Source organism: Triturus cristatus, chromosome 1_1 (assembly GCF_964204655.1).
Source record: "Triturus cristatus chromosome 1_1, aTriCri1.1, whole genome shotgun sequence".
Lineage (NCBI taxonomy): Eukaryota > Metazoa > Chordata > Amphibia > Caudata > Salamandridae > Triturus > Triturus cristatus.
In genome coordinates this window covers 252,009,584-252,018,484 of record NC_140579.1, presented here as the reverse complement: position 1 = coordinate 252,018,484, position 8,901 = coordinate 252,009,584, and positions in this window count along the sequence as shown.

Here is an 8,901-nt window from a genome sequence, read left to right as displayed (position 1 = left end):
TCTGAACTTCAACCTGTACTGTTCAGTGGTTAAGCCAAACCCATCTATCAGTGCACTCTTCAGGACTTCATAATCATCAGCATCTTCTTCTCTAGCAGTGAGGAGCTTGTCTCTACCTTTATCAGAAAAGGAGAGCCACAAGATTGCTGCCCACTCTTTCTGGGGGACCTGTTGTACTTTACAGGCCCTCTCCATAGCAGTTATCCACTTGTGGACATCATCCCCACTCTGGTAGGGAGGAACAACCTTGTACAGGTTCCTATGGTCTGGAATGTAATCTCTTCCTCTAGGGACACTATTGCTGCCACAAGGGGGTTCTAACCCCTCTTTCTTGGAAGCTCTCTGGAGCTCAAAGGCTTCTCTATCTAAGGCCAATTGCTTGGTTCTGAGGGCAAGTTTAGCTTCCTCATACTGGAGCATCTTGTATCTTCTTTCAGAGGAGGTCTCTCTATTAAAGTATGAGTTCCTCTAATGGACAGATTCTCTGCCAGAGTGATATGAGTGGTTAGATTCCCTTGAAGGGGACCGAGGCCTCTCTTCACTTCTGTCAGCTCTCTTAGGGAGAATTCCTCTGTCCTTTGCAGACCTTTGTGGGTCTGGCCCTTCAATCACAGACTCCAGGTCATCTTGATTTTTATCATCTGACCCAGAGACTATGGCTGACCCATCCCCTGATCCATATCCACTAGCTCCTAGAGCTAGTCTAAGATCATCTGCAAATTTATCAGGTGTTGTGTGGAGGGACTCTGTCCTAACCCCAGGTGTCATGCAACACACATGACCTACAAGTCAAAGAAGGTCATGTCCTTATACTGATGTTGGGTGGACCCACTGGCTCCATCCCTTGAGGACATTCTAGTGTTGTGCAGTGTTGTACTACCTACACTAGTTTGTGGCCTACTGATCCTAGCTTGAGCTGTAGCAAGGGTGTGCTATCCCTTCACAAACAGATCTAAGTTCAGTAGAACTTATTGATACTAAGCTTGACTTTATATGTACCTTGAGTACCTTTAGTGGTTTTCAGTTAGTAATTCAAATAGAGATTTTCTGGTAAAACAATGGCAAGCTGGAATCCCACACGCTGCCCACCAATGTGATAAGTTGGCCTGGCATATGCTGGTCACTAGTTATAGTGGCCAACTTGCACCAGTCCAATTCGACTCTTATGGTAGATAGGTTTAAGACAACCTTTTAAAGAAAGCTATCCTAGTGGTAGCTGTGGAGAGCAGCCTTCAGGCTAAGACTCAGAGGAATGTAAAGCAGCTTGTTTTACCCTATAATATCTTGAATTACCAAATGAAAGGACACCACACAGGTATATATATCTCAAATATATATGTATTTATTTCTAGACACACTCTACTAATCTCTTTATGAGATTAGAAGCCAGGAACACATTCAAATATCAACGTTTCACAATAAGTTAAGCACAAATATGGCTGGGGCCCTGGGGGCGTACCAGACCATATACCAAAAGAGAGGTTTAGCAAACTCGACTTGCAAGGGGACAAGGCCTAGGGCCTGTAGAATCACTGGGGCTTCACTATTCCACCAAAGGCAGGTAAGTAAAAGACCCACGGGAGACACGTGCAGTGTGAGAACACAGCAGCGGGTTCCCTATTGATTACAATGAAGCAAGTCGCGGTTGGATTTTTAAAGTTTTAGGGTACTTCGAGGAAGTCTACAAGCAAGCCACTTACAAGGTAAGTAATTCGAGGGCCAACACATACTAGGCTACCGGAGTGCACGAGTTACGTCACCCAGGGAAGCCGGGTGCATAGGTGTCTTTTGGTGTCGGGTCGCGTCGCTGTTTTCTATGGAAGCCAAAGAAGATTTGCTGCTTGCGAAGACTGAAGAAGTGTCCGGTGGAATCCAAGGCTGGATCCAAGATGAAGTGACCTGAAAGCAGAAGGGACAGTGTTCACAGTCACTTGCCAGTGACCCGGGGCCAGGAAGGTGGATGCCCACGGATGTCGGGTGATTTCAGGTGCTTGAGGGTGATTTGACTCTTTGCTCACGAGGTCCAGGAGATCGACGATGACCAGCAGCTGGATTCGGAGTGTCCCACGTCGTCTGCAGCTGACTGCGGTGTCGGCAACTGGATTGGAGCCAACAAGCCTTGGCAACAGCAAGTCTTGTGAAAAGTGAATAAAGTCAATGGTGCAGACCAGCAAGGTCTGAGGGACTCACCCAGCAAGAGTGAGTGAGGGCAGGCCTGGTGCAACCAGGGGAGCCCTTTAGGTTTGGTAAGAAAGTCTTCAGGGGACCCACAAGCCAACGGGCAAGGGATCGCGAAGACACCTTGGGAGGAAATGCCTTACAGGAGCCCATGGTCACTCGGGACGAGGTAGGCCTCTGATTTTCGGTGCACAACCTGCTGGAGGCTTGGGCCATAAAGGATCCAAAGCACAAGTTCTTAGAATGTCGTAAAGGGGTTGCACTAGACAATAGTGCACGGTTCCCAGGTATTGCAGTTCCTCGTCACTCGTGGGGTCCACTCACCTCAGCTCTGCTGGGGACTCACAATGGCTGTCGAGAAGTCAGGAAATCTACTTCCGGGGCTGCAGGGACTTCGGACTCCGGCGGGAGCGTGAAAGTTTGCGACCGTTGATTCAAGTTTTGGTGCCTGCCAAGCAGGGGAGTCACTCCTTGACTCCAAGGGAGATTCTTCCGTCTTCCAAAGGTAGTGGAACGTCGAAGGACCAGGATTCATCATGTAAAGCGTCGTCCAGGGTTATCTAACTTGCAATGGCAAGGTGTACCTATCTTATAGTAAAAGAAAGGGAGGGACTAGCTCTATGACCACTCCCCTTTGTCCAGTTTCACGCCAGAGCAGGGGCTGGTAGCCCCTGAACCGGTTTGAGCTGGCATATGCACAGAGGAGCCTTCTGCTCCCCCAGTGCAGGACTTCAAAGCGCTCTAGGAGTGCACCCACCCAGCCCCAATACACTAAATCCTGTCTGGAATGTGGTGACACCTCCCTGTGACAGGATGCCTATTGTCGGGTCTCCTCCACTGCGAGTTTCGATCAGCAGCAGGAGGGCAGCCCAGTGTCTGTGCTGGTGGTATCCATTTTGTGATGCTAGGCTCATTCAGATTTCTACCGTGTTTCCACAGTGGGTACATGTCTTCCCCTCTAGAAGGGTGGGATCATACTCCACACCAGTTACTGGTGTGGGGGTATGGCTCCAAGGTGTTTGACACCAAACACGACATGTTTTGATGCCGCCATCCCAAAGTTAGCATTTACCGCTAGGTATATGGTTTAACCGCATCCACAAACAGCCACAGAGAATAGACTCTGAGGGCTGCAGAAGGACCCTGCTCAGGCAGAGGCACCCCCTCACATAAACCAAGCACCCTGCCCTCAGGATTGATAGGGCCTGCCTTAGGGGTGACTGATAGGGTTATATGTGTGTGTAAGGCATAGGTCTTCAAACTGTGGGGCGCGCCCCCCTGGGGGGGCTCAGCATCCCTCCAGGGGGGGCGCGCACTTCACGTTCTATTGTTGCTGTCAGGCGCCAGTCCTGTAACTCATCCCGGGCCGCTGCAGCTCCAGCTGCTTGGGGATCGGCAGAGAGTGTCTGGAGTCACAGGTCTTTAAAGGCCAGAGGCGCAACGATTTCGGAGGTGGTGGGGAGTGGAAGGGGGCTAATTTTTCCAGCAATAGGAAGAGTGGCGATGCAGGGGCTCTAAGAAGGGGTGAAAAACACAAAGCCTCATTAACGAGTAAATGGTCTTTTAAAGACCTGTGAAGTACGGGTGCGGCTGGCAGCACCAAAACTGTCTTTGTGTGTTTGCCCGGGAAGCTGTCTCAGCCGGGGCTGACACACACTACGGGTGAGTTTGGGGGCCAGGGGGGTGAGGGCGCTGAAGCCCTTTGAGTCCTATGGGCGTTGCGCACCTGATGTGAAGGCAATTGTATCCCCAGGTCTTAGTCAGAAGCCCAGTGGTCGAAGTGGGCGGGAGCGGAAGGGCACAGCGTGCCCCTCCTGCTTCAATTCCTAGGATTCTGTTCGCCTAATTTTTTATTCTGAAAATGCGTCCCAGGACAAGAAATCACCATCACCTTTAAATAAAGCTCAGCCTTTCCTGGCGTTCGAGGATGGGCGGCAGAGAAGTAACAGGACTCTGTCTTTTCCTTCTTGCTCAGAGAAGACAAAAACAGTGTCCACTTCTGCTCTGCCGCTTCAGCTGCCCCCCCCACACTCTTTCATTCTTCCCTCTCTTTCTGTCTAGCAGTTCTTCTCTTACTGAAAACGTGACTTCAAGATTGGGTTCTAACAACTCTCTTTCCTCTCCTTTCTGTTATTTGCTCCCCTGTGAAATGGATCCAAAAAAGAAAATCATTTTTGCTGGAAATGTCGTATTTTAATTCCAAAGTGCAGCATCTGGAATAAAAGGTTAAAAATATGAAAACTAAAGTAAGACAGAGTGGTAGCAAACTGGCCAGATTGATTTTATTCACACCTAAGCACATTAGCGCCACTTTTACAGAGTTTGCCGGTGAAGCGCTATTTTTGTTTTCTTGTCTTGTTTTTCCTGGGCTTGCAACTAGTGCACCAATCCTGGAGGTACTGCAAAGTGTGGATTGGAAAACAAAATGTGTACTGCGGCTCTGCGTCCAGGGATGTGGTCTTTTTACCATACTGCTTACGTTTTGTAAGGATATAAGCAATGGACATTGAAATGGGTCCATTCAGGGCCCTGTAGTCTTGTCTTTAACTTTTGAGGCAAAAGAACTCACTGATTTCTGAATAGTGAGTGTAAAAGCGTTAAGGTAACCATGTTGTTCCTGCTTAAATTTCACATGGCTTGCTAAATTTTGCATTCCCTATGAGTGTTTGCATTTTCCAGGATATTGTTACTTTTTTTGTAGGCCGTATATTGCTCTTGTCTATTGCGTCATTTAAACTGAGCCTCATCCAGGTGTTTATAGTTGGCAGCAATTGGGTTGTAGTTGGGGCAGTATGGTGTTCAGTGGGGGAGAGGATGTGGCACTATGGCCAGAGCTGCTGAATTTGGAACTGGGGAACCAGGTTCAGCCTTAATAACCAGTCCACCAGACCACTCTCCTGAGAGAGCACAATCCCATGCTACACCTCCAGTCTTGCGGGCAGGCCTATGAAGCAGCACAGCCAAGAACAACAGTGACTCTGTCACTGAGGTCACAGGACCCTTGAGAAGGGCCAGCAGTGCAACCGGTGTGACCGGGCGCTGACTTTGGGTGGAGGCATTATGTTTGCAAGTATATTAAGCTTTTAAAAGTGCTTGCTGCCTCCTTCCTGGCCTCCAGCAATTTTCGGCAACAATAAAAATGTCATGATGACTCTGGTGTTTAATGTTCTTCCTAGAGAGAGATCAGAGTTTTGTCTAGTGGAAGTTTTGACTCATGGATAGGTAGCACAGAGGGTTAATGTGCCTGCTGCAAAGAACTTGTACCATGCAGATCACAAAGTGCACATAATGTAAATAGGTCAGTGGGCTACTGCTTTTGAACCTTCCTGAAGATTCCATTCTCTGGCAGGTAAGAGTGAAGAGCTTTTTGTATTATTTTTTTAAAGCCTCGCTCCTTTCCCCTTTGTCCCAATACTAGTGGGAACTTTGGATGTTTCAAGGAGGAGCGGATTTGGCATTAATGCCATAGGTGCTGACTTTGGTTCTGGGGACCTGGGTTCGAGTCCTGGTATCGGGTCAACATCTTGTGATCCTGGGCAACATCACTTAATTTACCAGTGACTTACGAAAAATGAATTTGACCTTGATTAAAGTCACTGGTGCTTGTTTAACATGTTCCAATCCCTATGCGGAGTCCACAAGCCTAATATAACAAATATTGTCAAGTATGCCTACCATCTGTCCTCGCTTCTTTCATAGACCAAATTTAAATGCTTTCTTGTGCAGCTATTTCTGAAGCTTTGGAAGGCGATCTTCTTTATAAGCCAACTATGCTAATAAATTGACTCTTGATGCTGCTAGAGAATAAAGATGTATATATCCTTTTGAATCACTTATATCACATGTGTATGATGTAAATGTCCCCTAGGCCTTCTTGGAAAACTGTGGCTGGCCTCCTACTGACATGGCAACACCTGGCAATACTCCACATAATCATGGATTTTTTAATTGTGTCAGAAAGCATGTTTTGTGGAACTTCTTTTTCTGATATCTTGTATAGGGGCAAGGATGTGGCGCAACAGCCAGAGCTGAAGACTGTGGAGCCAGGTTCAATTCTTGATGTCTGCTCCACATCCTGTGATTCTGGGCAAATCACTAAATCTCCCTGTGCTTACAAAAAATGAATGTGTGCTTGTGTAATGTAAAAGATGCTCCTGCAAAGCGCTCCAATACATTTGGGTCATGTTCACGCTATATAAAACTGAAAAAAATATATTACAACATTTTGTGAGCACTCCCGTTTCCAGGCACTGCTCAAGACTGGAAGTGGAGCACAACCTAAGGATGGCAGAAGCAAGAATCCATCCACACATTGTCTCTGTGGAGAAAAACATGCACTCCCACACCTGAGTTTTGGGAGTGTTTTTGCTAATCTATCCTAAATTTTGTGTTTTATGTGAAAAATAAAGCACCAATGAAATTTGTTGTGCTAATTGTTTTCTTTTTATTTGAACTATAGAATAAGCACATGTACTACAAAAACTTCAGTTTACTAAACACTCTTACTTTATTTAATATTATTTGCCCTATACAACCTGGGCTCTGCAGGAGGGAATGTCCATCAATGATGCAGATTACCAGCTTCCAGAACTTTTTTATCAGGTGGTGGTGGGGGGGCTCGACGTGTAAATAGGTTTAGATGGGGGAGCTCGGCCATTAAAAGTTTGAAGACCTCTGGTATAAGGTGAGATATAGGGAACCTATACCTCAGTGAGGAGTGCTAACACTACCTCACCCAGGCTGCAGTAGCAGGCCTGTGGTGTCAGATTTAGTCTGCTTCCCAGGGGTGGCATAATACATGCTTCAGCCCCTGGTAGGCCTGTGATGTACCTATGCCCTTGGTACCTAAAGTACCATATACTAGGGGCTCATAAGGTACCACAGTATCCAATCACTGGTGCATCTAATATGCACTCCAAGTTGTTTAGAGAGAACAGAGAGGCTGGGGCCCTGATTAGCAGGGACCCAGCCAGACTATAGCCAGAAACCAGTGTAAACATCAGAAAAAAAGTGGGGGCAACATAAGTGCAGATCTTACTCTCCTACAGTACGATATCAAATGTCAAAATTACAGTTATATACATATATACAGAGCAACAACAATCTGGAAGAGAAGAGCACATATGGTTTACATGCAGTGGTGGTATAGAGAGCCAAGAATCATTAAATTAAGGATGTCCAGTCCTCTAGTCAGTTCAACCCCGTGTTCAGGCTGTTACTTCAAAGTATCAGTTTGAGTTTCTCCTTGTTCAGAATAGAGCTTATGTCGGCTCATCGCGGCGGTGGTTTAACCACAGTGATGACTTGCCAGCGAATTTCGTCCTCCCTATGTCCTTTCTCTGAGAAATGTGCGACCAGCGGCGCGTTGATTATATTGCAGCGAATGCAGCTGCGGTGTTGGCAGATAAGGATGCAAATTGTCTGTGATGTTTGACCAATATATATCTTGTTACAAGGGCATACGATTGCATAAATAACATTTGCTGTGTTACAATTGGAAAACTGGTTGAGAGTAATCTGTATGTTGCTGAACACAAATTCCTTACTTTCGATGGTAAATTGACATACAGTACAGTGCCTGCATTTAAAGTGGCCCTCTAATGTTGGTAAACCCCATAAGTTGGTAAGGGTCTGGGCAGGTTTTTTGGGAGGAAGGCAGGTCCTGACGAGATGGTCTCCGATGTTCCGGTTCTGGTTCTTGCTGAATGCGAACAATGGGCGTTCAAGGTTATAATCACCTACATTCAATATGGACCAGTGTTTTAAAATGCATTTTCTGACTTTGTTGGAGATTGGGGAGAAAGTAGTAACACAAACCATGAGGTGATTAGATGTTTTAGGTTTTGGTGTGAGTAGTATTTTGCGTGGACAGTACCAGGCTCTCTTGATGGATTTGCGAACGCGTTTGCGTGGATAGTCTCTGGTGTAAAGTCTTGTGGCCAAATTGTTGGCCTCATGGAAATAGTCTTGTTTAAATGAGCAATTTCTCCGGATACATAGGGAATGTGAGAAAGGGAGTGAGTCCCTTAGGGCTCGGGTGATGACTGTCATAAGAGAGAAGGGTGCTCCTCTCTGTAGCTTTACGGTATAGGGTGGTAAAAAGTTTGCCGTCAATGTGTCTGATCAAAAGGTCCAGAAACACAATCTCACCCTTACTGTGAGTAAGTGTGAATTTTAGACCATCGCAATTAATGTTCATCCAATCGAGGAAGGACATTAAGGTGGATTCAGGGCCGTGCCAGATGATAAAGATATCATCTATGTATCTTCTCCAAATGGTAACATTAGTGAGAAATGTGTTGAGGGGAGCCAAGATCTTGGAGATTTCGAGGTCTACTATATATAGTTTGGCAAATTTGGGAGCAAAAACTGCCCCCATAGAAGTACCTTTGACTTGTTAGTAGAAAACTCTGTCAAAGGAGAAGAAATTACGTGTTAGACAAAAGCAAAGCAGTTAAAGAATAAATGCTGTCGTACTGGGTGAGGTCTAGTTCTGGAGTCAAGGGTTTTTTCAATAACATTTAATCCCTCAGTCTGTGGGATATTGGTGTAGAGATACTTCACGTCTACAAAATTTCAGTATTTGGGTCAAAGGGGAGATGTTCCACTTCCGTAATCCTATCCATAGTGTTTTTAATGGAGCAACGTGTTTTGAGAATTAACTCCTTAATTAAAAAATCTACATATTGACCGAGAGGCTCAAGTATAGAGCTGCATTCATAG